General features: G+C 45.9%; 1 long non-coding RNA gene across 5 annotated transcripts; it reads left to right on the top strand.

Moving 5' to 3' along the window:
* Positions 1-300: 300 nt before the first annotated feature.
* LOC149747757 (uncharacterized) lies at positions 301-27775 on the top strand. 5 transcript variants are annotated; one of them, XR_016395443.1, is made up of 4 exons: positions 301-2695; positions 7005-7135; positions 10548-15859; positions 17744-27775. It is a non-coding gene; the product is annotated as an uncharacterized LOC149747757 (long non-coding RNA). The 5 variants fall into 5 exon arrangements; XR_016395446.1 differs by having other exon boundaries at positions 7531-15859; XR_016395442.1 differs by having other exon boundaries at positions 7005-15859.
* The last annotated feature ends 188 nt before the right edge of the window (positions 27776-27963 follow it).

Raw genomic sequence — 27963 nt, 5'->3', positions numbered from 1 at the left:
GTCAATAAGGAAATGGGTAGAATCAGACACCAAGGAAAAGAACAGTAACCGTCAAATGGAACTCCCCCTCTGCCCCTCCCTGGACACCAGGCGACCATTCTAACAGCCTCTGGCCCCACCCCCAGGGCCTGCAATCTGATAGGCTCAGCAAAGCAGAGGTGGGTGGGGCCTTGGAGAGACTCTGACCCAATCATCTGGCTCCACACTTGCTGCCTGGGACTAGGTGGTACAGGAGGTGACTGGACCCCGCAAGAGAAGTCAGGGCTCCTGGAAAACTTCCTCCCCGCCCCCCCCCCCACAGAGACAATGCAGGAAAAGAGACTTAGTCTTTCAGTCTTTGGCTTTGCACTTTACTAGCACTGAGCCTCAGTGTCTTCATCTACAAAATGGAATAGTAATTCCTTTTCCATAGGGTTGTAACAATTAAATAAAATATAACATGGAAAATTGCTTAACATAGGTACCTAATTCATTTCAAGTGCTCAAAAAAATCAGTTGCCTCTGGATACCAATGTGCCTGAGGGCAGGAACTATATCTGAATCACGGCTTGCCTGGGTGCCCTAGTACTTTTAATTGTTCATACAATGTTGAAGAATGAATGCCTGAATGGCTGGAATCCTCCCTTCATGCTTCATCCCTTCTGGTTAGCTTTGCCTGTTTTTAGTCTCTCAAAAAATCTCTAGACGATTTAACACGCTAATCTTTTCCCCCACTCCCAGGAGGGCCTGGGTACAACATGAAGGCTTGGGTACCTGGGGAAGAAAAGGGGCACTTTCATAACAAAGACAACTTCATGGTGTGACTAGCCCCTCCCTGGCTGCTTGCACCCTCATTTTGGACCTTCTTGCTCCAGGATGCTAGGACAGTGGCTTTGACCCACTGCGGGCTATATGAAGGATATTAAAGATACATCAGGCTGACAGCGAGGATTTCAGAGGGGCTGAGTTGCCCTTAGGGGTGGAGTGCTGTGTTCCAGTTAGAATTAAGGAATGAACAATTTAGATGAGTAGTTAGAATTGGGGCATTAAGATTAGAGTTTGGAAGTCAACTGGAGTTAGGGTTTGGTTATTAGTTACCATTGAATTTCTGAATGAGAAATGGAGAGTTGCTAGTAGCCAGATATGGTGGGGGCCATCTCTTTGATCTAAAATTTAAAATGTTCTATTCCAAGGACCTGCCTCCTTCATTATGGGGAGCCAGAAATTTCTCTCTTCTGACTGGCTCCTCAACAGGCCTGAGTGTACCTGCAGACCGAGCAGGTTAAGCATCTACTACATCTCAGGTGTGTCGTCTAGCATATATGGTCCCCAAAGTGTCCAGGACACAGACCCCTATAATGAAGCTGAGGAGACCAGGATGTGAATGATCTGGTCTAGACCCACCCCTGCCATAGCCCAGTGACTTTGGAGGAAACGTAAATCTCCTAGCCTCAGTTTTTCCATCTGGCAAATGGATGTAACCTCAGAGGTCTGTTTGGAAAACCTCAAGTGATCGTGGAGGAAGAACTTTGAAGTGAACATGCTCTCTGGCAGAGTGAGCTGTTCCAAAATGAACTATAAAGCAAAGTCTGGGTAACTTACCCTCAGGAAAGGCTGAAGATCCTCCTTCCCTCTATGAAATTCCAGGTTTTCCAGCCCTTGCCACACTCAACCAGTCTTTCCCAAGACCATTTCCGGCAGGGACTTGTGCCTCTGAACAGGAACTGACAAAGAAGCAACTCACACCAAAAACTTTCCAGGCTCCTAGTCCTCCCCAACACACACACACACGCATGCACGCACACACACACACCAGCCAGCTCTGGGGCTGCAGTATGTATGACGAATCCTATGAGACACATGGATAAAGTGAGGACTCGACAAATATTTATCACATGAATGAATGAATGAATGAATGAGGGTGTGGGTGAGTAAGTGGCTGCATGAATGAGCAGACACACCCTTAGAGAATGAGATGGCTTCCTAATCCAGGATACTGAGTGCGCTCAAAGAATGTCATTTGGGGCTTTCCTAGTGAGCGCTCCATGACAGAGCCATACCCTCTTCTTTTCCTCGAGCCCCATATGTCTTATTTTCTCCCCAACTTCATTGTGGGGGACTATGTCCTAGACTCCTTTGGGACCAAATATGCTAGACTCAATACATGGTATACAGTAGTTGCCCAATAAATGTGTGATGAACTGAAGTGGAAGATAAATAAGACTTGGACCCTTACACTTACACCCTCTCTCACTTACAATTTAGTGAGAGAGAAAACATAGGCATATAAGTACTACATGACAAAGCATCACAGGTAACTGGTACCGAAAAAGAGCCAAGGAGTATATGCTATAGGTCAGAGCTGAGAAAACTTACTATGGGTTGAAAAAGCAAGGGAATGCTTCATGAAGGAAGGGAATGAGGTTTAAAGGCTACACCCTGAAGGAAGAGAAAGATTCGGAGGCAAGGGAGAAGGTGATGCTGATAGGGGCAAAGGGCTGTGCCCAGGAGGAAGGCCAGTTCAGAAAACCTGAGTAGATTTAGTGTAGCTGGACAGCAGATTCAAGCAGAAGAGTGCGGCATGTGCCACAAGTAGGTGGTGGCGACTGTAGGAGAAGGGATTTGGATCCGGAAGCTAGTGAGGGCGTTTGAGCAGTGGAAGGAAGTGCAAGGAATGCTGTGAGGCGTGGAAAGATGATCTGCAGGAGACAGACAGGTAAGGCGCAAGGTGAGCGGCAAACCCTGCTGGGAGGTAACGTGCCAGCACAGGGCTGGCCAGAGCCGAGTCTTGGGCAGAGAGACCACTTTCCATTTCTTTCTTTCTCTCTCTTTCTTTCATTCATTCAGATATTGATTGCCCCCTAGCAGGCCCCGCACAGGTAAACAGAGCAGATGCCTTCCCGCCTTTCCCGGGCCTGGGTCTCTACTCTCGGCCCCCACCCGTGTGCCCAGCCCCAAGGCTTGGGGCCATACGGGCCAAGGGCGAGGGCTGGGTGTGGAGGTGCAATTGGCTCTGACCTCTCACCTGCAGCTTCTTTCCACGAAACCTCTAATCCCCACGGTCCGGGGTCCCAGGCCCACGTCCTCCTGATCATGCCCCACCCTGACCACCGCCCTCCCCCACCGGCCACACCTGGAAGGGAAGGAATTGCGGGAACGGGGGTTGGCTTGTGGACGGGGCGGCGCCACCAGAATACGGGCTGAGGCCGCGTGCCGGGGCAGGGGGCTGAGGGACGGCCTAGGAAGGCGCTTCCCGAAAACAGCCACACACGCCCAGAGGCTGGGTGGGGCCGTAGGGCGGTGGGGCGCGCAGCCGGCCGGGCGGGAGGAGGGGCGGGGGACGGGGAGCGGGGCTCCGGACGCGCCGTGCGGGTCCTCTGCGCCCCCTGCCGAGCGCCGGCCTCCACTGCACGTGCCGCCGCCGCCGCCCCTGCGCGCCAGGAGCGGGACCCGGCGGCGGGCACGCCCCCGGAACCCCGCCGCCGACTCCTGACCCCTCCTACCGGTCCGCGGGCTCCGCGTTCCTCCCTGGGAGAAGGGAGGTGGGAATTGGAGGCTTTTTTGTAATGGAAATAGAGGCGCTAGCGGAAGTGCCCTGGCCTAAAGCACTTTAGGAGCCGGCCTTACCAGGTGCTTGAAATTCCACCATTAGAGATACCATTCTTTGGAGGGGTGGAGTGGTGACGTCTTCAACTTTTATTGGATATTTTAACAGTGAGGACTTACCAGATATGCCTGGGAAGGGGCTTGGAAAGAGTAGGTAGGCAAAGTCGTTCATTCCTTCTCTCAGCCAAGCTTTTATTAGAGACCATTTGCCAGGGCCGTCATACTGTGGCAGTGCTGGGTTGTGAAAGGCTAGTTTCTCCTGTCACGTTTTGCCTTTTATTAATCACTGGATAATTGAGCCCCCCTACTACAGGAAGTCTGCCTTGACTTTTTGGGTGTATGGTTACAGGCAAAGTCAGTATCTGTCAGTTTAGCAGGCCAGGTTCTCTGTTTATTTCCCACGAGTTCTGTCTGGTCTCTCCAGGCTCATTCGGTGACCAGGGACAGAAAATCCTCGTCAGCTGGGGCACTTCTCTAAGGGACAAGAATCAGAATATACAGTACAAGGAGCCAGCGCTCCCATTTCCTGTCCAATCAAGGATAAGCCCATGCTCTCCTCAAGAGCCATTTGCATCTGGTCCCACATTCCATATGACCTTCGTGAGCACCCAGCCTGGACAGTCTGTTCTCCAAAGAGAGCCAGGAAGTCACATAAGATCATGAATGCTCCTAAATTTAAGTTAGATCGTCTCTCTTCTCAAATCCCTGCCATGGCTACCCGGCTCACTTGGAGTAAAAACTGAAGCTTCTACCTTGGCATGAAGGGTCAAAGCGCTCTGGCCCCTCTCCTACCGCTCTCCTATCACTCACTCCTGTGACCGTCCCCTAACTGCTGTCCCCTAACTGCTGTCCCTTGAATTCAACAGAGACACTTCCACCTCGGACTCTGGCACTTGCTGTTCCCTCTGCCTGGAATGCTGTTTCCCCAGGTGCCCACGTGACCCACTCCCTCCCCTCCTTCAGGTCTATATTTAAATGCCACCTTATGGAGAGGGGCTTTCCCTGACCGTCCTGTCTGAAATAACACCATCATCCTCTGTGCCCTTAGCCCCCTCGATTTTTCTTCTAGCACTTATCACAACCTGACATGTTACTTATTTCTGCTTATTTGTATGTTGTCTGCCTTCCCAACAAGAATGTAAGCTCCAACGAGAACAGAGAACTTTATCCGTTTCTTCCTCGTCCAGCACCTAGAAAACAGCCTGGCACATAGTCAGTGCCCAATAAATTTGTGAAATGACTGAATGAGTGCGTCAGGCACTAAGCCAAGTACGGGTACAGGCCATGAATAAGCCTGGGCTCTTGCCCTTGAAGAACAGATGGGCAGACAGGCAAATAATTACAAACCAGAGTGATGAGTATTCTATCCAAGTACAGATGTATGTAAAGTACACTCGAAGGCTCAAGGAAGGAAATAATTCACTCTGCCTGGAAATCAGAGGAAAGCACAAGGATGACATCATCGGGTGGAGGAGAAAGGGAAAAGGCATTCCAAGCCGAGAGAAGAGCGAGAGCAAAGGCAGAGGTGTGAAAATATGAGCTAGAGCAAAGGCAGAGGTGTGAAAATATTTGACTAGTTTGCGGGGGAGTAGCAAGTAGGCTGGCCTGGCTGGAATGCAGGATGCAAGGCAGGTGTGGCAGGGGATAAGTTTGGAAAGACAGATTGAGGATGTATTATTAAGGGCTTGTTAGAACGATGATGATTGACTCTCTAAATTTCAGAACCGTGCCAGGCCTGTGGGGACATTTCAGGGCAAAGAGCTTACTTCTAACCTCAGACAGGGCACCACAGGAACAGCCATGTCCTGCTGCTGGGAAAGGCCTGGGAACACAGTGGGGGGTCTCCCCGGGGCCTCAGGCTAGGCTCTGAGGATCCATGGGAGCAATCTGGCAGCACTGCTTGCCTTCCTGTTTCTGATCTAAACAGGACCCTCAATAAGGACTGTGCCCAGCTCCATGGAGCCCAAGAGTCCTGGGCTACATCACCAAGAGTCCAAGTTTCAAAATGTCCTTATTTTCCAATCTGACTCAAAAGGGTGGGGAATGGAAAAATTATAGACAGCAGCCATCAAGGGACCTTGGCTTAATATAACTGGTGACCTGGGAAACGAGAGAGGCAGAAAATAATTTCCCTCTCAGACTGAGGAACAGAGAGGGCCTCTTACAGCTGACTCAAAATAAAGACTTTTCCATCAAGCAGAGGGAGAGCATTTGTGTGTTTGCAGGACAAGAAGATTCTTTTCTTTGGCTTCTTCCTTGGTTATGTTGTTCCTCCCCCTCACCCATCCCCTTCTCCTGCCATCTCCACCCTCAATCCTTCTCTCCTGACTTTTCCTTTCTTTTTCTCTTTTCCCGTGTCCTTCCACCCTGCCCACTTCCCTGCTCTCCTCTCCTCCCCTCCCTCTCTATTCCTTTAAGTTAAGCACGAGACAGCTATTTAAAACTGTTGAGGGATAATTATTTTAAATGGAAAACCATGACTCTTATGCAAATATAAAATGAACACGTGGCTTCTACTTCATTTAACTAATTAATTAATGAGGGAACCAGTAAGATGTTACCGTCAGTTCACAGAATCCAAAACACAGACCCATTTATATAGGCAATCAAGGATGGGGGAGGGAATTTGCAAATTGATGCGGAGCTGGCATCTTCGTTTGCATTCCTATGAACAGGATCTTGTGCCTCTGCTGCAGCCCTCCATAAGTTAACATCTATCTCTACAGGGATGCAACATCATCAATGACAATAAAAGGTGCAGATCCCCATAGAATCAGACAACTCAGGAAGGGTCCTCTAGTCTAGACAACAGTCTAGACAACCCCTGACATTCCATTGAAAGGATGCCCAAGGACCTTTGCCCATTTCAAAGTCTTTCACAATTTTTCTTGACAAGACCTCAGAAGAGTACAGGAAAGAGAGGTGGGAGCTGGTTAATTTTCACAAGACTCCAAACTGGTCTCTGTTTAAGGGTGGAAAATGATTCTGGCCCCGAGGCTCAGGCCCAGGGCAGAGGGGGGATGAGAAGAATGGTTGCCTGGCCCTGAGAAAAGCTGTGGGTGATGGGGCAGGGGACTGTTGGCCAACACTCCATAAACCTTCATTCCCTTCCTCCTGCCATCAACCTCAAACCTTGGAGACACAGGGAAGGTCAGGGCAAGGGTGGGGCAAATCCACCCCACATGAGGCCAGACCAGTGGAAGTAGTACTGGGCATGAAGGTGGCCATGGGCCTCCTCCGAGTCAGTCCCACTAATGTCCCTGCCATTTGGCTCTTCTCCTAGATGACAGCTTTCAGGACCACCTCACCAGGCTTTCGGGTCTCCTGGGGTCTGTAGCAGTCGCTACACTGCTCAGACCTCGCACTGATCCTGTTGCCCACTCCCAGACCTCACCCAAGTTCCCCCTGTCTCTTCCCAGATGTGGCCTTCCTGGACCTCTCTGTCATTATGCAGAGAACGACCAGGGACATGTCCAAGATGCACCTTCTAATGAGATATGTGAGCTTGGGAGCATGAAGCCACCAGCGAAAGTTCCCTGGAGGCCACTGGGTGAGATGCTTGGCAGATGCTGGGGTGACGGTTGAGGAGGGGATGAGGGAGGGTGGTATTTGCAAAGAAGATGTGATCCCTGCTCTCAGAGAATCTCTAATCTAGCTTGGGAGGCCAAGTACCAAAGAAGCCCCAACATCTGGTAGCCAGGGGCAGTGTGTGTGGAGAGAGGGATGTTGGGGGCAGGGAGGGAGGCTAGGGAAGCTCTGACCACAGAACCATCCCTAGAGCAGGACAAGGAGACCATCCATCACCAGCAAAGTTCCTACAGAATCCCTCATCCCCATGAAAGAAAGGCAGCTACCTTGCTTACCTGTACCCGGAATGGGTGTCTTCACAGCCATATACATAGGGCCTCATCCCCATCCCCCATTTCTTCTTTCCCACCCTTCCAGAAGAGAGAACTGTTTGGCCTCAAGATAGAAACACCAGGTGGGTAATCAAATGATTAAAAGCGTTTCTAGGATGCAGAGGTAGGGCAGGTGATGAAACCTGTTCCAACAAACTCAGGGCCTTGAGGCAGGGCTTTGAACCAGGTGGAAGATACCCAGGTTTAGTTCTTCTGGCTACTCAGGTAGCAGTGTGATTCAGAGCCAATAATTTCTCAGCTCATCTATCACCAAGGGGGTTGGACCCCCTAATTGATTGATTGATAATTAAATATTTTTATTGTGGCAAAATATTCATACTATAAAAACTTCCATTTTAACCTTTTTTTTTGCGGTACGCGGGCCTCTCACTGTTGTGGCCTCTCCCGTTGCGGAGCACAGGCTCCAGACAAGCAGGCTCAGCGGCCATGGCTCACGGGCCCAGTCGCTCCGCGGCATGTGGGATCTTCCCGGACTGGGGCACAAACCCGTGTCCCCTGCATCGGCAGGCAGACTCTCAACCACTGCGCCACCAGGGAAGCCCAATTTTAACCATTTTAAGTGTACAGTTCAGTAGCATTAAGTACTTCTACATTGCTGTGCAACCATCACCACAATCCATCTCTAGAATTTTTTCATCATCCCAAACTGAAATTCCATAACCATCTAAACAGTAACTCCCTGTTACTCCCCTCCCCCGACTCCCTAATAACCACTTCTCTACTCTGTCACTACATATTTGACTACTCTGGGGACTTCCTCTAAGTGAAACCATACAATATTTGTCCTTTTGTGTCTGGCTTATTTCACACAACATAATGTTTTCAAGGTTCATCCATGTTGTAGCATGTGTCAGCATTTCATTCCTTTATAAGGCTGAATACAATTCCATTGTATGTATATACCACATCTTCTTTATCCATTCATCTATAAGTGGACACTTGGGTTGCTTCCAAATTCTGGCTATTGTGAATAATGCTACTATGAACATGGGTGTACAAATATCTCTTCCAGTTCCTGCTCTCGATTTATATATATATATATATATATATATATATATATATATATGTATATATATGTATACCCCAAAGTGGAATTGCTGGTTGATAATTCTATGTTTGATTTTTTTGAGGACCCACCATAGTGTTTTCCATAGTGGCTGCTCCATTGCTACATTCCCAAAGGTTCCAATTTTTCCACATCTTCACCAAAACTTGTTTTCTGTTTTTTTCTGACAATAGCCATCCTAAAGGGTGTGAAGTAGTATCTCATTGTAGTTTTGATTTGCATTTCCCTAATGATTAGTGATGTTAAATATCTCTTCATGTGCTTATTGGCCATTTGTATATCTTCTTTGGAGAAATATCTATTCTGGTCCTTCGCCCATTTTTGCTTTGGGCTGTTTTGGTTTTGGTTATTACGGTTTAGGAGTTCTTTCTATATTCTGGATATTAATAACTTATTAAATATATGATGTGCAAATGTTTTCTCCCATTCTGTGGGTTGCTTTTTAGTACTCTGTTGATGGTTTCCTTTGGTCCACAAAAGTTTTTAATTTTGATGAAGTCCAAATTGTCTATTTTTTATTTTGTTGCCTATGTCTTTGCTGTCCTATTCAAGAAATCATTGCCAAATCCAGTCTTAAAGCTTTTCACTTGTGTTTTCTTCTAAGAGTTTTATAGTTCTAGCTCTTATGTTTACATTTAATCCATTTTGAGTTAATTTCATTTATGGTCTTAGATAAAGGCCCAACTTCATTCTTTTGCATGTGGAATCCAGTTTCCCCAGCACCATTTGCTCAATCCCTGATGTCTAAGATCCTGTATCAGTTAGGAATTTTGTTTAGCTTCAAGAAATAGAAACTGCAGTAGCTTAAACACAGACATTTTTATTATTTCACATAGAAGAAGTCCATGGGTAGGCTGTGCTCAGCTACTAAGAAAGTTCCATGGGGATCTAGGCTTCTTCTATCTTTCTATTCCACCATGCATGACTCCCATTCTAGGTCCACTATGGCTGCTGGAACTCCAGCCAATATCTGTGAGTTCCAGGCAGCAGAAAGGAGGAAGAGGGAGGGATAAAAGAGTACCACTTCCTTTAAGGAGCCTAAGTCCTGAACAATTCCTTAAAATCTCATTGGCCAGGTCTTTTTTTTTTCCCCCCAAAAGAGCAAAGTTTATTTCTCTGGTCACATTCCTTATAATGATGTACATTGCTACAAACTTCATTTCTTTGTTCTTTCTGTCTGTGTTCATTATAACAATGTGCCTATATTGCTTATTATGTGTCAGGCATTCATCTTGACATTTATAAATATTCTGCTTAATCGTCATAATAATTCTATAAGGGTAGGTACTATTATTTTTCTCACTGTGTCATTGGCCAGATCTTAATCACGCAGCTGCAAAGGAGTCTGGGAAATACAGACTTTTCTCTGGGTACAGTGCCATCTCAAATAAAATCAGGACACTCTTACCAAGGAAAAAAGGGAGAAGGAATGCTGGCTTAAATATTTAGAAGCCTCTGCTTTGGGCACCTCATCCATCTGTAATTCTGTGGCAATTTGTCTCTTGGAGAAGAAAATGAGAAAATGGTTGCAAAGTGCTCAACAAAATGCTTTGCTCAGGCTGTGTACTCAAAACATGCTAGCTGGGGCTTCCCTGATGGTGCAGTGGTTAAGAATCCACCTGCCAATGCAGGGGACACAGGTTCGATCCCTGGTCGGGGGAGATCCCACATGCTGCAGAGCAACTAAGCCCGTGCTCCACAACCACTGAGCCTGTGCTCTAGAGCCCACAAGCCACAACTACTGAGCCCGCGAGCCACAACCACTGAAGCCCGCGTGCCTAGAGCCCATGCTCTGCACCAAGAGAAGCCACCGCAATGAGAAGCCCGCGCACCACAACGAAGAGTAGCCCCCGCTCGCCGCAACTAGAGAAAGCCCGCGTGCAGCAACAAAGACCCGACGCAGACGAAAATAAATAAGTAAATTTATTTTTTTTAAATGCTAACTATTATTTTCTTTTATTATTCTCTGATCTCAGGCCTTTCCAATATCTGTGCAGGACAGTTCTCTGCTTTGGAGGTGAAAACTGCCCCCCAGGTATCTTCCACACCAATGCCTTGAATATACCATTCGTGCTCTAAGTCTCTGTTTCTCTATTTAGGCCTTATTTTCAATCGAAAGGGGGTGAAGTAGGAGGGGCACAGGTAGCCTAAGGAATGACACACTCAGCCACTCTCAGCCTCTGTCTGTCTGATGCTTTTTTGCCAGGCTGCTGGCTGGGATCTGGGCTCCAGGGGAATTTGAGTCAGGAGGGGAGGGTCGTACACAGCCCAGAGGATACCAGATGAGGGTGACACTGTGGTGAGGATGAAAAGTGTAGGAAAGGGGCTGGATGGCTGCCTTATGTATGTGCAGAGGTGAGGGCATTTAAAGGTGGTGGAGGGCGTGCTTTGCCCCTCTCTGCTGCTCCTGGGCTTATGTGGACACACCGTCAGGCACAGCCCGGTTAATCCCAGTGAAACAGGGCAGGATGGGAAGGCCTGGAATCTGAACCAAAACCACCCTTCAGGTGTGTGGAGGTGCTGCAGAACCCAGAGAGAGTGCCAGAAGATGTAGCCAAGCCCAGACAGGGGTCGGCAGTATGGTTACAGAGACCTGAGTTCATTCAGGCCGTCTCCAGAGTGATTGGTCAGAGAGAGGAGGCCGCAGACAGCGCCATGCTGGGCTGCAAAAGTCCTTCCTGGGAAGACTGTTCGGACCCCTATCCTTGGGGCAAGGTGTCAGCAGGTACACACCGCCAGGGAGAGGAGTGCAGCTGGAGCTGGCCACGTCAGAAACCGGGCCACACGGGGCCCATTTAGTAGCAGAAGAGGAGAACAAAGTCAACTCCAGGAGCTGTGATATTCAGAACACTGAATCACAGTATGGCCAGACTCCCACCAGTCAGGGCAGACACAGGCCTCAGAACTGGGGCAGGGTCCTGGAAGCCTCCTACTGGGCCAAGGGCCAACCCTTTATCTTGTGGATCATGGGAAGGTCCCGGGGGCTGTGGCACAGGGGCTGGGGGGCTGGGTTGGCAGAGGGCACTCAGGGGATGTGTGGCTGCAGTTCGTTACTCATTGATATTAACATATTTCAGTAGTTTAACCACTGGTACAACTGAAACCATTTATTAATCAGCCTTGACCCCAAGGGGACAATAAGTCTTAACTTTCCTACAGTCTAGGGTCAGCGGGATGGAGTTGTTCAGAGCTGAAAGGACAGTGGGCTCCTTACACACACTCAGGCACGCACTCACCCCATTTTATTGGACCCCTCAGTGTAGGGGTCCTGGGTGGACCTTTGGATTTCTGTCTTGGCTGAATCAGCACTCTGACTGGGGCCCAGGGACAGGTGTGCAGGTACCTGGGGCTGGTATTTGCTGGAGATAGGTGAACCAGAGGCAAGCAAAGGTCAGATTCTGAGGTAAGGTCAGCCTGCCGGGTCAGCTTCCGGGGAGAAGACAGAGAACACGAACAGGAACTGGGACAGAGCCAACAGCAGGGGACAGGCACCAGGGCCCGGGGACCTCCTGGTGGTGTGCAGGGGGCGACGCCTATGGCCATGTCTGGGGTGAGGGAGCTGTTTAAGCCTGACCTCTTGCTGGTGCTGTCAGACCCCAGGGGAGAGCTAGGAAGAGGCCACAAGAGTCCGTGCTGGCCAAGTCAAAGGCAACCAGTTCCGCTCAGTGGTGAGCAAACACGGCACTCCCCAGTTAGAAGCATAAATAACTGTCAGACAGGGTCAATGGCAGCATGTTCTAGATGGATGATTGGGTGACCGTCAGGAATAGCTTCAGGAAGACTTAGATTCAAGGGGACATGGTGGAAAGAGAATCTACATGGGACACAGGGGCTCCAGTTTCCTCTCTAAGCTCTGCCATTAACAGGCTGTGTGACCTCAGGTGAGTCACTGCCCAGCTCAGGGCTACATTTCCTCTACCCGCAAAATGAGGGCTCTGGCTTTGACCTCACAAGGATCTCAGGGGGAGAGATCATGATCAGAGGAAGAGCCAACCCTGAGTGAGTTGAGGACCAGCCAGGGACTGCTCAGAGTATATCACAGTGGGATTTAGCTTCGACATCTGGGAAGACTCCTGAAATTCCCAATCCAGAAAATGCAGGGGGGCAAATGTTGTTCAAAACTTGGCCTGCTTCCAGTGATGCTCAGATCTGACACACATCAAGTCCAGAAGCAAGAGGCAGGGCTTTCCTGGTGGCGCAGTGGTTGAGAGTCCGCCTGCCGATGCAGGGGACGCGGGTTCGTGCCCCGGTCCGGGAAGATCCCACATGCCGCGGAGCGGCTGGGCCCGTGAGCCATGGCCGCTGAGCCTGCGCGTCCGGAGCCTGTGCTCCGCAACGGGAGAGGCCACAACAGTGAGAGGCCTGCGTACCGCAAAAAAACAAACAAACAAACAAAAAACACTAAAACAGAAGCAAGAGGCAGAATTATTTTGAAACTAAAGAAGCTTCAGCCTCCTCCACTTGCAAGGGCCCCTTTCAAGATCTTGGAGAGGCCTAGGCCATATGTTCACATTTTTTCCCTTACGGAGCGTATCCCCAAATTGTATAAGGTTTAAGCCCCAGAAACCTGGCCCCAGACCTGTCAGTTGCCCTGGGATTTGGAACCATTATTATAGCAGGTGGAGCACACCGACGAGCACCCATCCTAATCAGATGGGCAAGGCTCAGCAGCAGACAGCAGGCGGCCACACCCGTGGTGGCCTGACATGACTTATTCACCTGTGTCTGACAAAGAAAACAAACCATACACACCTATCCCACTTTCACCTTCATTATCACATTCAATCTTCCCCACAAGCCTGACCAGTCTTATCACCTGTGATTTAGATGATGAAACTGAGGCTCAGAGAAGCTAAGTTTGCAAGGCTGGCAGGAGACAGAAGCAGGATGCAAACCCAGGGCTTTCTTAGGACCAGTCCAGGGCTCTTCAGTTTTCCGATTCAGGACCAGACACAGTCATCCTAAAGCATAGCATAAAGACATTCACCCCAAATCTGCCTGGAGAGGCTGCCAGTGGCACAAACATCTCCACCTTGGTTCTGGGGACAAAGGAGGCACACGTGGGGATAAAGCACATAACATGACGTAGAATCATAGGACCATAACCATTCAAGAACTTTGGGAAGGAGAGGGTTTTTCGATTTTCCCCTTATTTTCTTCCTGAACTTTGCATTCCTACTCAAAACACAAGTCATTTGGATCAGCTATATTTATACTAAATATAAACACAAATGTTCAACCATGGCAGTAATTCAGTTGGCAATAATTTCTCTACAATATCAAGCCTGCAAACAACTAGAGTTTTAGGGGCCCAACATAAACACACACACACACAAGCACACACATGCCTCCCTGTGACAACTCTAGTCTCTCAAAGCCACACACCACATCAATAAAAGACAAAAACCACATGATCATCTCAATAGATGCAGAAAAAGCATTTGATAAAATTCAACATCCATCATGATAAAAACCCTTACAAAAGTGGATATAAAGGGAACATATCTCAACATAATGAAAGCTATTTATGACAAACCCACAGTCAATATAATACCCAACAGTGAAAAGCTGAAAGCCTTCCCACTAAAGTCTGGAACAAGATAAGGATGCCCACTCTCACCACTTATATTCAACATAGTATTGGAAGACATAGCCACAGCAATCAGACAAGAAAAAGAAATAAAAGATATTCAAATTGGTACGGAAGAGGTAAAATTGTCATTATACGCAGATGACATGATACTATATATAGAAAACCCTAAAGACTCCACACCAAAACTACTAGAACTGATAGATGAATTCAGCAAGGGAGCAGGACAAGATTTACATACAGAACTCAGTTGCATTTCTTTACACTAACAATGAAATATCAGAAAGGGAATGTAAATGAACAATCCCTTTTAAAATCACATTAAAAAGAGGAAAATACTTATGAATAAATCTCACCAAGAAGGCGAAAGACTTTTATCCTGAGAACTACAAAACGTTAGTAAAGGAAACTGGAGATGATTCAAACAAATGGAAAGATATCTCCTCCTCAAACCATGACTTTGTGGGAGAGGGAGGTCCAGCCTCCACCCCACATGTGAGCCAGATCTTTAGACTTGGTTTGGTCTAGTGCAACATCCCCACCCAGGAAACCTCACGACAAAACCCACCAACCAAAACAGCTGGCAAGGAAAACAGCTGCAGAGTGAGCTGCCCAGATCCCTCCAGTTGCTTTATTCTAATGAGGCCACCTGGGACCCCAGCCTAAATCGGGCCCAGTCTCAGGGGCACTTGAGAAACTATGCATGTGACCCCTCTAGGGCAGGATTCCAAACCTAGGGAGCTTGCCGAGGAGCAGTATGTAGGAACCGTGCTGACCTTTTTGACCTCACCTCAGAAGGTGGTGTCTACATTCTCAACCCAGAGCACCCCAGCAGACTGGGATTCATTGGAAGGCAGGTTTGAATGTTCCTACAACTTTCTGGCTTTAAAAAGGGAACCCCTCTCCATTCTCCTGTAATTTGGCAAAATGGGATCTCTTCCAGCCCCTTTATATATTCCAATCCAGTTGTTTCCTTTTTTCTTTTGGGTGAGTCTAAACCCTTCCTACACTGTCCTCAGTGGATTTTCCTCCCTCTGTCTAATCCCTGCTCATTCCTCTGGCTCTTCTGCCAACAGGTGCAATCTGCTCTTTTGAGGTGTCACAGTCAGGATTTAGGGTTTGTGTTGAGAGACATAGAGGGAAATTCCCAGCTAATTCCATTGAAATGGCCCTTTATCTTATGGCTTATGTAGCAGTCAGCCTCCAAGGTGGCCATACAATGGCTCTGCCCCTGACATTCACACCCTTGTATAGTCCCTTCCCACCATGGGCTGACCTGTGTGATCAATAGGGCATTGTGGACATGATGGAATGTAACTTCAGAAGCTAGGTCATAAAAGACGTTGCAGCCTTCACCTAGAATAACTACTAGAATAATCTGGCAGAGTTCCAAACAGTTCTCTGTCCTCTGTCCTCTGGGATCGCTTGCTCTGGCAGAAGCCAGCTGCTGTGTTGTGAGGACACTCAAGCTGCCCTATGGAGAAGTCCATGTGGTAATGAATTGAGGCTTTCTGCTAACAGCCAGCATGAACTTGCCACCCATGTGAGAGAGCCAACGTGGAAGTGGATCCTCTAGCCCCCGTCATGGCTTCAGATGACTGCAGCCCTGACTGACATCTTGATCCTGCAACCTTATGAGAGACCCAGAGACAGAACTACCCAGCTACGCTACTCCCAAATTCCTGGCCAACAGAAAATGTGAGATAATAAGTGTTTACTGTTTTATTATTATTATTATTATTAGTGTTTACTGTGTTAAATCAGTAAGTTTGGGGGTAATCTGTTACACAACATTAGATAACTAATACAGTTAATAATATTATACACCAAAGCAAAAGGGGACAGAGGACTGCTTGGAACTCTGCCAAATTAAGCTCGTTCTGGTGGGACGCCCAGGCCTCCGTGGTCCCAGTGATGGGCACGTGATCCCTGCTTGGCACATCGTACTCTGTCTCCTTGGCTCCTTTCTAACTGAAGCTTCTGGAAGTCTAAGTTGAACTTCTTCTTTCTCTTGCAAATGAAAGAGTCCTGAGATAAGAGGATCTCACATGGAGAAAAGCGGCACAAAGTAGAAAGATGAGAACTTTCAAGGGCTCTGTGCTTCAGCTCAATCAAAGAGTAACAAGGAAAAAGTTCCTAGTAACTGGAATGTGCATTTCCTTAACTATTTTTGGTATGAATTCCTATGCCTTACTCTTTTGAAGGGAGAGGGTGACACTATTTTCTTCCACCTATTTAATTAAATGGATCAAACTCAGTATTGGATTTTATGGAGCTGCATTTTTTTCTCCTACAATTAAGGAAAAGAGGAAAAAGTTTGTCTCCATGTTCTGCGTATGGAAATAGATAGCTAAGGGGGGAGGGGGCGCAAGAGTTGGAGAAAGTATTGTCCCTCTCTTTTAATAACTTACATCTAAATAGACAATCACCTCTACTGGGAAGAAATGCTACAATTGCTAGGGCACAAGGCACATGCCGTCACAGCTTCTGAAGTCAGCTGGCCAGAACTTCCAATCTGAGTCTGAAATAAACTCTGGCTGTAAACTTCTAGGGGAGGAACGCTGTAAAACCCACGTTTGCCAGCAACTTCTTAAATCAGTTGCCATTGCCCTGTTATTGAATGTTGAAAACCATGGTAGCAGTCGAATATTTAGAAAACTGCAGCAGGAAACTCATGGTACTAGTGAATGGTTTTGATTTTTTTTTTTACAGTATTTCTTTTTCCTTTTTGAAAAAATTGAGATATAATTTACATACTATAAAACTCACCATTTAAAGTATACAATTCAGTGGTTTTTAGTACAGCGTTGTGCAACCATCACCACTATCTAATTCCAGAACATTTTCATCACCCCCCAAAAAGCCCAGTAGCTCAAACTATTAGGTATAAAATAAGCTAGGATATATTGTACAACACAGGGAATATAGCCAATATTTTATAATAACTATAAATGAAGTATAACCTTTTAAAAATTGTGTATCACTATATTGTACACCTGTAACTTATATAATATTGTAATCAACTATACTTCAATTAAAAAAGAAGACAAATATAGTTATCTTACCTTTAACGTCCCATTTGTCCTAAATATTGGACTAAACCCAAAGAAGAGGTAGAAAACATCAAACAGCATTACTGATGGCGATATCCAACTGTTGGAAGAACGCATTCACAATTATGTTGTGTTTCCATGCTTTTTTGGATGTGAATTAATTTATACCAATGTACGTATGTAAAAGCTGACCAGTCACCATAAATTATTTGTTGTTTAGTACAAAATTACGTTCAGTTAAACATGCACGGTGTCACTGAAAGTTGTATTAGCACCATGAAAACAAGTATACTATTTCGTAGCCTACTTCCAATGAATTTCATTTCCAACTTCATGCATCTGATCTCTCCTTAGGCACTGCATTTTCTGGGATTTTTGTTGAGCTGTCACATATATTTCAGAGATGGCATGGTTGCTAATGTTAAAATACATTTTAAACTTGGGGCTCTTGGACTGAAAATCAAATCCATTTTTTATTTTATTTGAAACCATTGGACATTCATTGCAGTGATATATTTTTATGTTTCAGCCAATTCTCCAGTGTTCAGGGCTGATTATATTGTTGGAGGTTCATCTAAGACACCTAGTTCTTTCTACTGCTGTCTACTTTGGACCATATTGCTAACGATAAACTGCTGTGAACGTGTCTGTCAGAGACTGTGCAGGCTAAGAGAGAGAAGAGGAAAGAAATCAGTCCCATTTACAATTAATCAGCAGCTCCAAGGGGAGAAGGTATTAAAAGTACTATTATAGGGCTTCCCTGGTGGTGCAATGGTTGAGAGTCCGCGTGCCGATGCAGGGGACACGGGTTCGTGCCCCGGTCTGGGAAGATCCCACATGCCGCGGAGCGGCTGGACCCGTGGGCCATGGCTGCTGAGCCTGCGCGTCCGGAGCCTGTGCTCCGCAACGGGAGAGGTCACAACAGTGAGAGGCCCACGTACCGCAAAAAAAAAAAAGAAAGTACTATAATTTGTCATGTATTTAAATTATTCTGGCCTTCTATTACCCTGGTAATTGTGAAATGACAACAACACACTTGCATACTTTCCCAACTGCAATGATAACAATAAAAAATTCTTTTATGTCAAGAAAACAAAACCAAAAACCTGTACCTGCTAGAAGTCACTTCCATCCCTCCCTCCCTCCCCTCAGCCCCTGGCAACTGTTAATCTACCTTCTGTCTCTACAGATTTTTCTATTCTGGACATTTCATATAAATGGAATCATACAATATGTGGTGTTTTCTGACTGGCTCCTTTCATATAACATGTTTTCAAGGTCCATCCATGTTGTAGGAGGGATTAGTACTTCGTTTCTTTTTGTTGCTGAACAAGATTTCCGTTACATGGATGTACTACATTGTGTTATCCCTTCATCAGCTGATGGACACTTGGGTTGTTTGCAGTGAACAGTTGAGGGAAGCCTGATCTACATTGAGTTCAAAATGATTATAAATGCTATTTCCTGTCCCCTCTCTCCTTGCCATAGAACTCCCCCAGGAAGTGGTATACTCTGTTGCTGCAGTGCAGTGTTCAACACGTATATTGTGTTCTGTAAGCATGAAATCAGCTACATAGCTCTGCATTGATCACAGGAAGCCCCACGTCATGAAATCCCCCCACTGGGCATTTTTCTTGGTGTTCAGCCAGTGTAGCTATTATTGCAAGCCTACCCCAGTGAGCTTGTGAGAATTCCCTCCTAGCCCTGGGTCCTGCAGAGAAAGCCCTTGGCAACCTCCCGTTTCCAAACTTATTGATAGCAGATGTTTTGAACCCAGTTTTGAAAGTAGAAATGATTGCCCTGCCCCAGCATAGAGATGAAGTAGATGACCATCCTTGATTGGCTACATGTGGAGAGGAAGCAGAGTTGTGCGTGAGAAGGAGAGCAAAGATGATGACCAGGAAGGAGTTCTTTTAAGAAGCCACATTACTCATTCAGGCTGTAAGTATTCAGCCCTTCTGTGGTCCTGTCCCTGCACGAGGCACAGTTGGGGAGAGCACGTATCACTTCCTTTGAAAGACTTTATGACCTGGATAGGGAGGCTATGAAATATCGCAGTAAAAGATGACCAAGGGCTTCCCTGGTGGCGCAGTGGTTGAGAGTCTGCCTGCTAATGCAGGGGACACGGGTTCGAGCCCTGGTCTGGGAGGATCTCACATGCCGCGGAGCAACTAGGCCCGTGAGCCACGGCTGCTGAGCCTGCGCGTCTGGAGCCTGTGCTCCGCAACAACAGAGGCCGCGATAGTGAGAGGCCCGCGCACCGCGATGAGTGGCCGCCGCTTGCCACAACTAGAGAAAGCCCTCGCACAGAAACGAAGACCCAACACGGCCATAAATAAATTAATTAATAAATTAAAAAAAAAAAAGATGACCAAAAAGCCCCAGCTTCTATAATATAGACAGGAAAACTGCTTTGCACACACACAGAAAAGAAGTGACTATTATGCCAGCGAACCAAAAGTCTGAACCTTTGAAAGGGAAGATAACTGCTAATAAGAGAAGTATAAAGAAACTACACCTCTGCTTCATTTACTAGGTGATTATTAAGAAACTAGAAAATGCTGGGTATGCCATTTATTAAGCTACTACCTCTCAGCTCCCCACCCAGCCTTTATACTCCACCTGCGATGCTGGCTGGGCTGTATACGAGCACTCTTCTTCTTAGCCATCTGCTCCTGATCGCCTCTACTAGTAGCGGGTAATTGCAGGCACCTGCAAGGCTGGAGCAGGGACATGGGATTTGCTCCTTCCTGTTTGCTACCTGTTCCTGACAGCGTCACCCCAGCAATGCATCTTCACCTGGCAGTGGCAGTTCCTTCCAAGGAGCAGCAGAGTCACCTTCATTGCACTCCCCTCAGAGGCACTGGCAGGGTTCGGACTGCAGCCCCTCCTCAGAGGCTAAGTTCCAGCTCTATAGAACCCCTCCTCCATGTTCTACGTTTTAGTAATCCCAACCTCTTTGCTCTGTCCCCTCAGCCCAGCGGTGGCAGGAGCTCCCCACAGTTCTTACATCTGTGATTAGTTGGTATTTTCTTTTTGCCTTGTCAGTTACCTTTTTACAACTAGTCAACAATGATTTATTCTGAACTCTGTTGAAATAAATGGGATGGTTTCCATCTCCCAATGACCTCTGAACCCTGACTGACAGAGTGGAACCAGAGAAGCTGAGACAGATGCTTTTGACCAGGGATGATAATTTGTCTAATCCATATAACCAGTATCAAAAAATTAGAAAGTCCAAATTAATTCGGCTTTCCAAAGAAAACAAAAAAAATAACCCCAAATCTTACCTAAAATGAGATGTACATTTACATTACGCTCCACATTGCGATAAAATCAGGATGAAGCATACAGCTGTTTTTAAACCAAATCAGTCTTATCTGTTCAAGGATTCACCTCTATTAAGAGTATTGGTGGGCTTCCCTGGTGGCGCAGTGGTTGAGAGTCCGCCTGCCGATGCAGCGGACATGGGTTTGTGCCCCGGTCCGGGAGGATCCCACATGCCGCGGAGCGGCTGGCCCCGGGAGCCATGGCCGCTGAGCCTGAGCATCCGGAGCCTGTGCTCCTCCCACGGCAGTGGGAGGCCCATGTACCGCAAAAAAAAAAAAAAAAAAAAGAGTATTGGTGAATGTGGATCCAGATATAATTCTGCATTCGTGCATCAAATATTTAAAATACTTCATAGAAGTTTTCCTTAGTACTTTTTAAATGACTGTGTATTGACTATATTTTCTAATTTTCTGTATTAATATTCAAAATGCTTTGGCACTTGAGGCCTTGATCCTAGACAGACTGCCTCTCCCAGGACTAGCTAATTCCTAGAGAGCAAACACCCCCTCCTGCATTCACACCTTTGATATACAAATCAACCAGTCCAGAGCCCACACCCCCAACCATCTCTTTTATTCAATTGTCACACACCTAGTCAATATTCCCCTGGCACTAAGTCACCTCAGGGTTAGATACCAGGCAACTAGGGACCACCTTTACAGCCCAGAGCCCACCAAAGTTGTTTATCTAATACTAAGCTTACTCAACATACCTACCATGTTTCGCTCATTCCTTCCCATGAAAACCCCAATGAAGGCTCTGGGTCATGCTTCCTCCCTTCTGTCTCCTAATGGAGCCTGGGGCTTCCCCACATGGCCCTGCATGTCATGCCCTGCCTCTAGCTTCTGTGAGTATAAACTTCTACCCATGACAATCATTGCCATGTTTGCCCGTCTTACCATACTTGATTGAAACAAAACCTCAGTGCATTTTTAGAACAGACTGCTAATTATTAGCTTGATACCTATTTGCATTTCTTTTCCTTCTCTTGAGATCCCTATAATGAGTACAAATGACAGATTCCTATCATCTGTTATCCCAGCTTCCCCTAATGAAGCCAACTACAGATATACAGGGCTACAATTACAAACAGATGGTCATAAATGGTCAATTCCTTTTCCTCTGTGGGGAGGGGCAAAGGTTTTTCTCATTTACAGATACACAAACAAGAATCACAAGTGTCAGTACTACAACTTCAGCCATGGGTCAAACACAAATACCGACACTGACACATATGCATTCAGGAAAAAACAAACAAAAATAAACTGCAGGTAAACAACCCTGAAAGTGCAGAGCTGGACAAAAAGAAAGCTGTAGGCTACTACCTTCTCCCCATCCACTCTGGGGATCTTTCATGATGCCATCCCACAAAATTCCTTAAACAAAGAAATGTTGACAGAAGCCTGCAAGCCCAGGTCTCTACTTCACCTTTGGAAGCTTCCACAGACTTTCCAGCACAAGCCATGGTACCACAGACCCTAACCCAAGCTTCTGTTAAGGAACCATTGGCTGAAGCCACCTGCCTTGGCCAGGCACGATGGTAACCACTTGCCTGAGTTGTCTCACACAGGAGGTCCTGATAAAGACCACGATGCTGCCACAGAAAACTAACCAGGAGAATTCCGGAGGGGCCAAAAGGAGGGAGGACACGTCAGCCCATAGTATGTCTTGTAAAACTAACCTGGAACATTCGGGAGAGGCCAAAAGGAGGAGGGAGAAGACCATATGTCCTGCCAACCTCCCAGAAACCCTCAGGAATCCAACTTGGCTGAGAGATGAACATGCCACCGGGAAGAACCCTGAGTCAGATGGCCAGAGACAACCCAGAAACTTACCCCATTACCATAAAGTCTGAGACTGCGAGCCACGTGGCAGAGCAGGTCTCCTGGGTTCCCTTACCCTGCTGCTCTCCGCCCGGTACCCCTTCCCGATAAAGTCTTTTGCTTTGTCAGTACGTGTGTCTCCTTGGACAATTCATTTCTGAGTGTTAGACAAGAGCCCATTTTTGGGCCCTGGAAGGGGTCCCCCTTCCTGCAACACTTCCAGTCTCTAAGCTGGAAGATAGGCGTTCAACCTCCAACCTCGTCTACCAGGCCTTTTCTCTGGTCAGCACTTCTGGGGCCCAGACCTTTCAAATTCTCCTCTGAGAGCCAATAACTAGGTCCTACAAGTTTCCAGTGGGCAGATACACATGACTTTGAAAACCACATTTTCTGTTTCTAATTTTTGAAAGACAGACATCTTAACCACAACAGACAGATAGGTACGATCATCAGACTTGGATGCATAAGAGCTATGAAAATGAGTCAAATACGCCTTATCCTGGCAAATATTCGCGGGTTGGTTAAAGTAACTCTGACACAAGAATGCTGGGGAGGAACAAAGGATCTCAAAGTTATATTTTCTGTGGGTTCTTCATCTAGGGGCTGCTCTCTACTTTAGGGAGTTCTTGGGAGGCAATAGGGCCTCCCAAAACTGTGAAATTGTTAAAATAACAATAACAATCAATTGTTCGTCAAATGCAGTTATATTTCTTCAGAGAATCTGCTGACCCTCAGCTGGGCCTATTAGGGTATATTCTCATATGATATTAAAGGTCACACAAATATCTCTCTGCTTTATTTCCAAGTTTTGTATTATTTTTTCCTGAACAAAACTTCCTTTCTGGAGAGTAGAAGCAGCAACCACAAGGAAAAGCAAGTTCAAGTGCTGGATTTTCTGGTTCCTCAGAAATGAGAAAATATTAGCAGAAACATTAATAACATAGATGCTAAAAGTGTTCACAGGCTTTGAGTTCAAAATTCCACCTCTAAGAGCTTATTCTATGGAAGTATTCGGAGCTACTTGTGCCTGAAGCTTCATGCCCAAAGATGTTTATCTCAGTGCCTTTGACCATAAAGAAAAACTGGGGACAGCCTAAAGGGTTCACTGATGATGTGTGGAAGAAGGCTTCGACTCCTTCAACAGGTTCAATTTTATCCTGACCCCACTCCTTACCGACTGACTACGTGCCCTCAACTCCTAGCATTTACTTCCTGGTCTATAAAGTCAGGACTAACAATGGTCAGGCTTGGATTACCCAATATACAGATATGTTCAGGCACTGGTAAAGCAGGGGCACCAGAGACAATGCTTTCGAAAAAATTTCATGTTTGATAGAAAGGGAAAAAAAACACTCAAATACTCAGACTAGGAAATGTACACTTTCGTACACTGATTTTGTGTTTTGTTTTTTGGTTTATGAATAATCTTTAGTTAGGTTATCTTAGGCTCAAATTTTGGGGATCTGCGAATTAAACTGACAAAAGATAGATTAGCAAGAGAAAAGATGGATTTTAATCACGTTTGAATGGGAGTTCACAAAGAAGTGTGGTTCAAAGAAGCAATTAGAATTTGCGGCTTATATACCATCTGTCAACGAAAAAATCAATCAGTCGATCTAAGAAAGAAATGGAAAATTTTATTTGAGCCAAACTGAGAATTATAACCCAGGTACAGCCTCTCAGAAAGCTCTGAGAACTGCTCCACCCATTAGAGGTCGAAGCACAGTTATATACTTTTTTGAGACAGAGGACCGTGCCCTAAATGACATATTATTGACAGTTTATACAATCCAGATCTACATGTCCAAGAGTAGTGGGTCATGGGTCATGTGGCCCCTTACAAGATTAAGAAGGTTATCGCCTAAAAAATATTAACTCTTGATGAGATTAAGAAGGAATGTTATATATACACTACCAAATGTAAAATAGATAGCTAGCAGGAAGCAGCCGCATAGCACAGGGAGATCAGCTCGGTGGTTTGTGACCACCTAGAGGGGTGGGATAGGGAGGGTGGGAGGGAGGGAGATGCAAGAGGGAGGGGATGTGGGGATATATGTATACGCATAGCTGATTCACTTTGTTATACAGCAGAAACTAACACAACAATGTAAAGCAATTATACTCCAATAAAAATGTTAAAAAAAAACACTTTTAGGGCTTCCCTGGTGGCACAGTGGTTGAGAATCTGCCTGCCAATGCAGGGGACACGGGTTCGAGCCCCGGTCTGGGAAGATCCCACATGCCGCGGAGCAACTGGGCCCGTGAGCCATGGCCGCTGAGCCTGTGCGTCCGGAGACTGTGCTCCGCAACAAGAGAGGCCGCGATAGTGAGAGGCCGGCGCACGGCGATGAAGAGGGGCCCCTGCTTGCCGCAACTAGAGAAAGCCCTCGCACAGAAACGAAGACCCAACACAGCCAAAAATAAAAAAAAATTTAAAAATAACACTTTTATACAGTAAAAAATTTAAAAAAAGAAGAAGGACTACTATTTCCTAAGGAGGTCTGGTTAATGCAGATGCACAGCATATACTACAGGGGAGGGAGGAGGCCCAAACGGGCAAAGAAAAATTGTATATTTAAATTTTTCTCGTCTTTATGAATTTTATTTCATCACATCTTAAGAAATGAAGGGGAGAGGAAGAAGGGCACCATATAAGAAAGATAAGTGGGCCCTTAAGGGTGGATGGGAGATACAATAGTTTTGTGACCATGTCTGTTTGGGCATGGTGCTGATTTCTCTCAGATTAGAGTTGCTCCTAGAAAGGGGATTTATGACAATTGAGTTCTTTACAGTTCTTCTGGGAGGCTCTGCTTTTAGGCAGATAAGGGATTCAAGAACTCAAAATATTCCCCTTCTAACTCCAAAAAAATTTTTATAACTTAGTTACAGAGGTTTAAAAGAGAACCCCATCCATCTTCTCATAGGCAGGCCTCCAGAGTCAGTGATTGGGTGTTACAGGGAAAGTCTACTTCAGAATTTGGGAATGAGGAAACAAAGACTGTTCCAGATGTCGAACTGAAAACGCTGTGACTAATGGATCAGAGAACAGATGTCACCGAAAAGAGGCTCAGCTGGCCGGCAGGACTTGACAGCAACCTGATTAAGTATATTAACATATGGAAAGAAAGAGTCACTTGGAAGGAGGGCTGAGCTACGCCCCTACTGTTTGCCTTTAAAGCAGACTGCCCACAAATGTTTATGAATTTGAATTGGAACGGAAATACAATGTACCTCCATGTATTATCCATCAGATGCCAGACATCGTGCTAAAAGTCTTTAGTACATTATCTTATTTGAGTCTCATGATAGCTGAAGCCAAGATTATTAACCCATTTAACAACTGTAGAGAGATGCGAGTGTTGCCCAAGTGATACCTCCAAGCTGTCAGGTGGCAGAGCTAAGACCAGACCTCAGAATCCAAGCTCCTGTCTTCCACGCTGCCCTCGTCCAGTCTCTATCCCAGGTATCCTTCGCCTGGACCTCGAGTGGTTCGCTTGGATCCTCCCACCCAAACTTCTGCTCATTTTGACAGTGAACCAAAGAAGTGGGAAGTAAATTCAGCTTTCCTGCCTCCCATCTGGGTGACCCACAAGAACATAAATCTTGTAGGGTTTTTAACATCCAAGCTGCCTAAAACCTCAGACATGTCAAACCTGAGCATCGCTGTGGAAGAGAACCAGAAGGTCCCTGTCTGAGCCCTGATTCTGCAAGCGATTACCTGGGTGATATGAGACAAGTCACTAAGCCTCTCTGGTCCTAATTTTCTCATTTTAAAATGAGAGCAGTAGACGAGCTCACGTCTGACCAGATCAGTATTATCATCCTGGGATTCTGTAGTTTGATAAAAGGGGTAAAAGTCTCCATAGAGGTAGAGGTTGCAAGGTGAGAGTCAGAATCCTCACTAAAGTGTTTCCAGTTCCAGTGATGGAGCTATTTTTAGATTTGATCTGGTTCTCTCATGCATGATACATGTCGTAGGATGGTTTTCTGGGTCAACCTTTCTCAAATAAACTGTCATGTAATCCATGACTGGGACAGTTGCCACGATACAGTAACTACTTTTCCCCACATTAGCACTGGCTGTTTTAAAATTGCTTTACCCCACTTACAGACGAGACTTCAAAGAACTGTGATGTAGGGGATACAGTGTCTTGGTTTTGAAAGGGGCATCCTGGAGGGAGTGGTTCTAGTCTGTCATATGTGGAGTTTCTCCTCCAACCTTTATTCATGCATTCATTCAATAGTTTGTTTTTCTTGTGTGCCTATACTGTGCCAGGAACTTAGAAAAGGATAGTGAGCAGAAATAGACAGAACCCCTACCACCAAGAAGCTTACACTGGGGGAGAAGACATTAATCAGATAATCATACAAATTTTAATTGTGACTGTAACATGTGCTACAAAGGAAAAGCACGGGATGCCCCGAGGGCCTAAAACTGGGAGGTCAGAGAAGGCTTCCTCTGGGAGGTGCTGTTTGAACTGAGTTCTAAGGATGAGGAGTAGTTAATAGGTGCCAAGAGAAGGGAAAAGCATTCCTGGAAAAGGAAAGAGGTCTTTAGAAAGAGGAATTATGAGACTAAAAGGAAGCCTGTATAGTGGAGTACAGAGAACAAGAGTGTCAGGGAGGAAAGACTCTTTGTCTACCCTCTTAGGATCTGTCATGGGGGGCTTGTGAATTAAACTAACAAACAGACAAAGAACAAGTTAGCAGGAGAAAAGAAACCACTCATATGCATGATGGAGATTACAAAAGAAATAGGTCAATAAATGGTTAAAGTTAGAGGCTTATGTTCCTAACTTAGTAGGGAAAAGGGACGGGGAGAAAAGACCTCTATGGGAAGAACAAATGGGTTTCTTTAGAAAAGACAAATGGGTTTCTAGAAGAACAAATGGGATATAAAAAAGGTTGTGATACCATACACAAAAATAAACTCAAAATGGATTAAAGACCTAAATGTAAGGCCAGACACTATCAAACTCTTAGAGGAAAACATAGGCAGAACACTCTATGACATAAATCACAGCAAGATCCTTTTGACCCACCTCCTAGAGAAATGGAAATAAAAACAAAAATAAACAAATGGGACCTAATGAAACTTCAAAGCTTTTGCACAGCCAAGGAAACCATAAACAAGACCAAAAGACAACCCTCAGAATGGGAGAAAATATTTGCAAATGAAGCAACTGACAAAGGATTAATCTCCAAAATTTACAAGCAGCTCATGCAGCTCAATAACAAAAAAACAAACCACCCAATCCAAAAATGGGCAGAAGACCTAAATAGACATTTCTCCAAAGAAGATATACAGATTGCCAAGAAACACATGAAAGGACGCTCAACATCATTAATCATTAGAGAAATGCAAATCAAAACTACAATGAGATATCATCTCACACCGGTCAGAATGGCCATCATCAAAAAATCTAGAAACAATAAATGCTGGAGAGGGTGTGGAGGAAAGGGAACACTCTTGCACTGCTGGTGGGAATGTGAATTGGTACCGCCACTATGGAGAACAGTATGGAGGTTCCTTAAACAACTACAAATAGAACTACCATATGACCCAGCAATCCCACTAGTGGGCATATACCCTGAG

The sequence above is a fragment of the Delphinapterus leucas genome, chromosome 13 (assembly GCF_059928025.1).
Source record: "Delphinapterus leucas isolate spDelLeu-1000000601 "Yukka" chromosome 13, BTC_Dleu_Yukka2, whole genome shotgun sequence".
NCBI lineage: Eukaryota > Metazoa > Chordata > Mammalia > Artiodactyla > Monodontidae > Delphinapterus > Delphinapterus leucas.
This window is presented reverse-complemented; position numbering and strand designations above follow the sequence as displayed.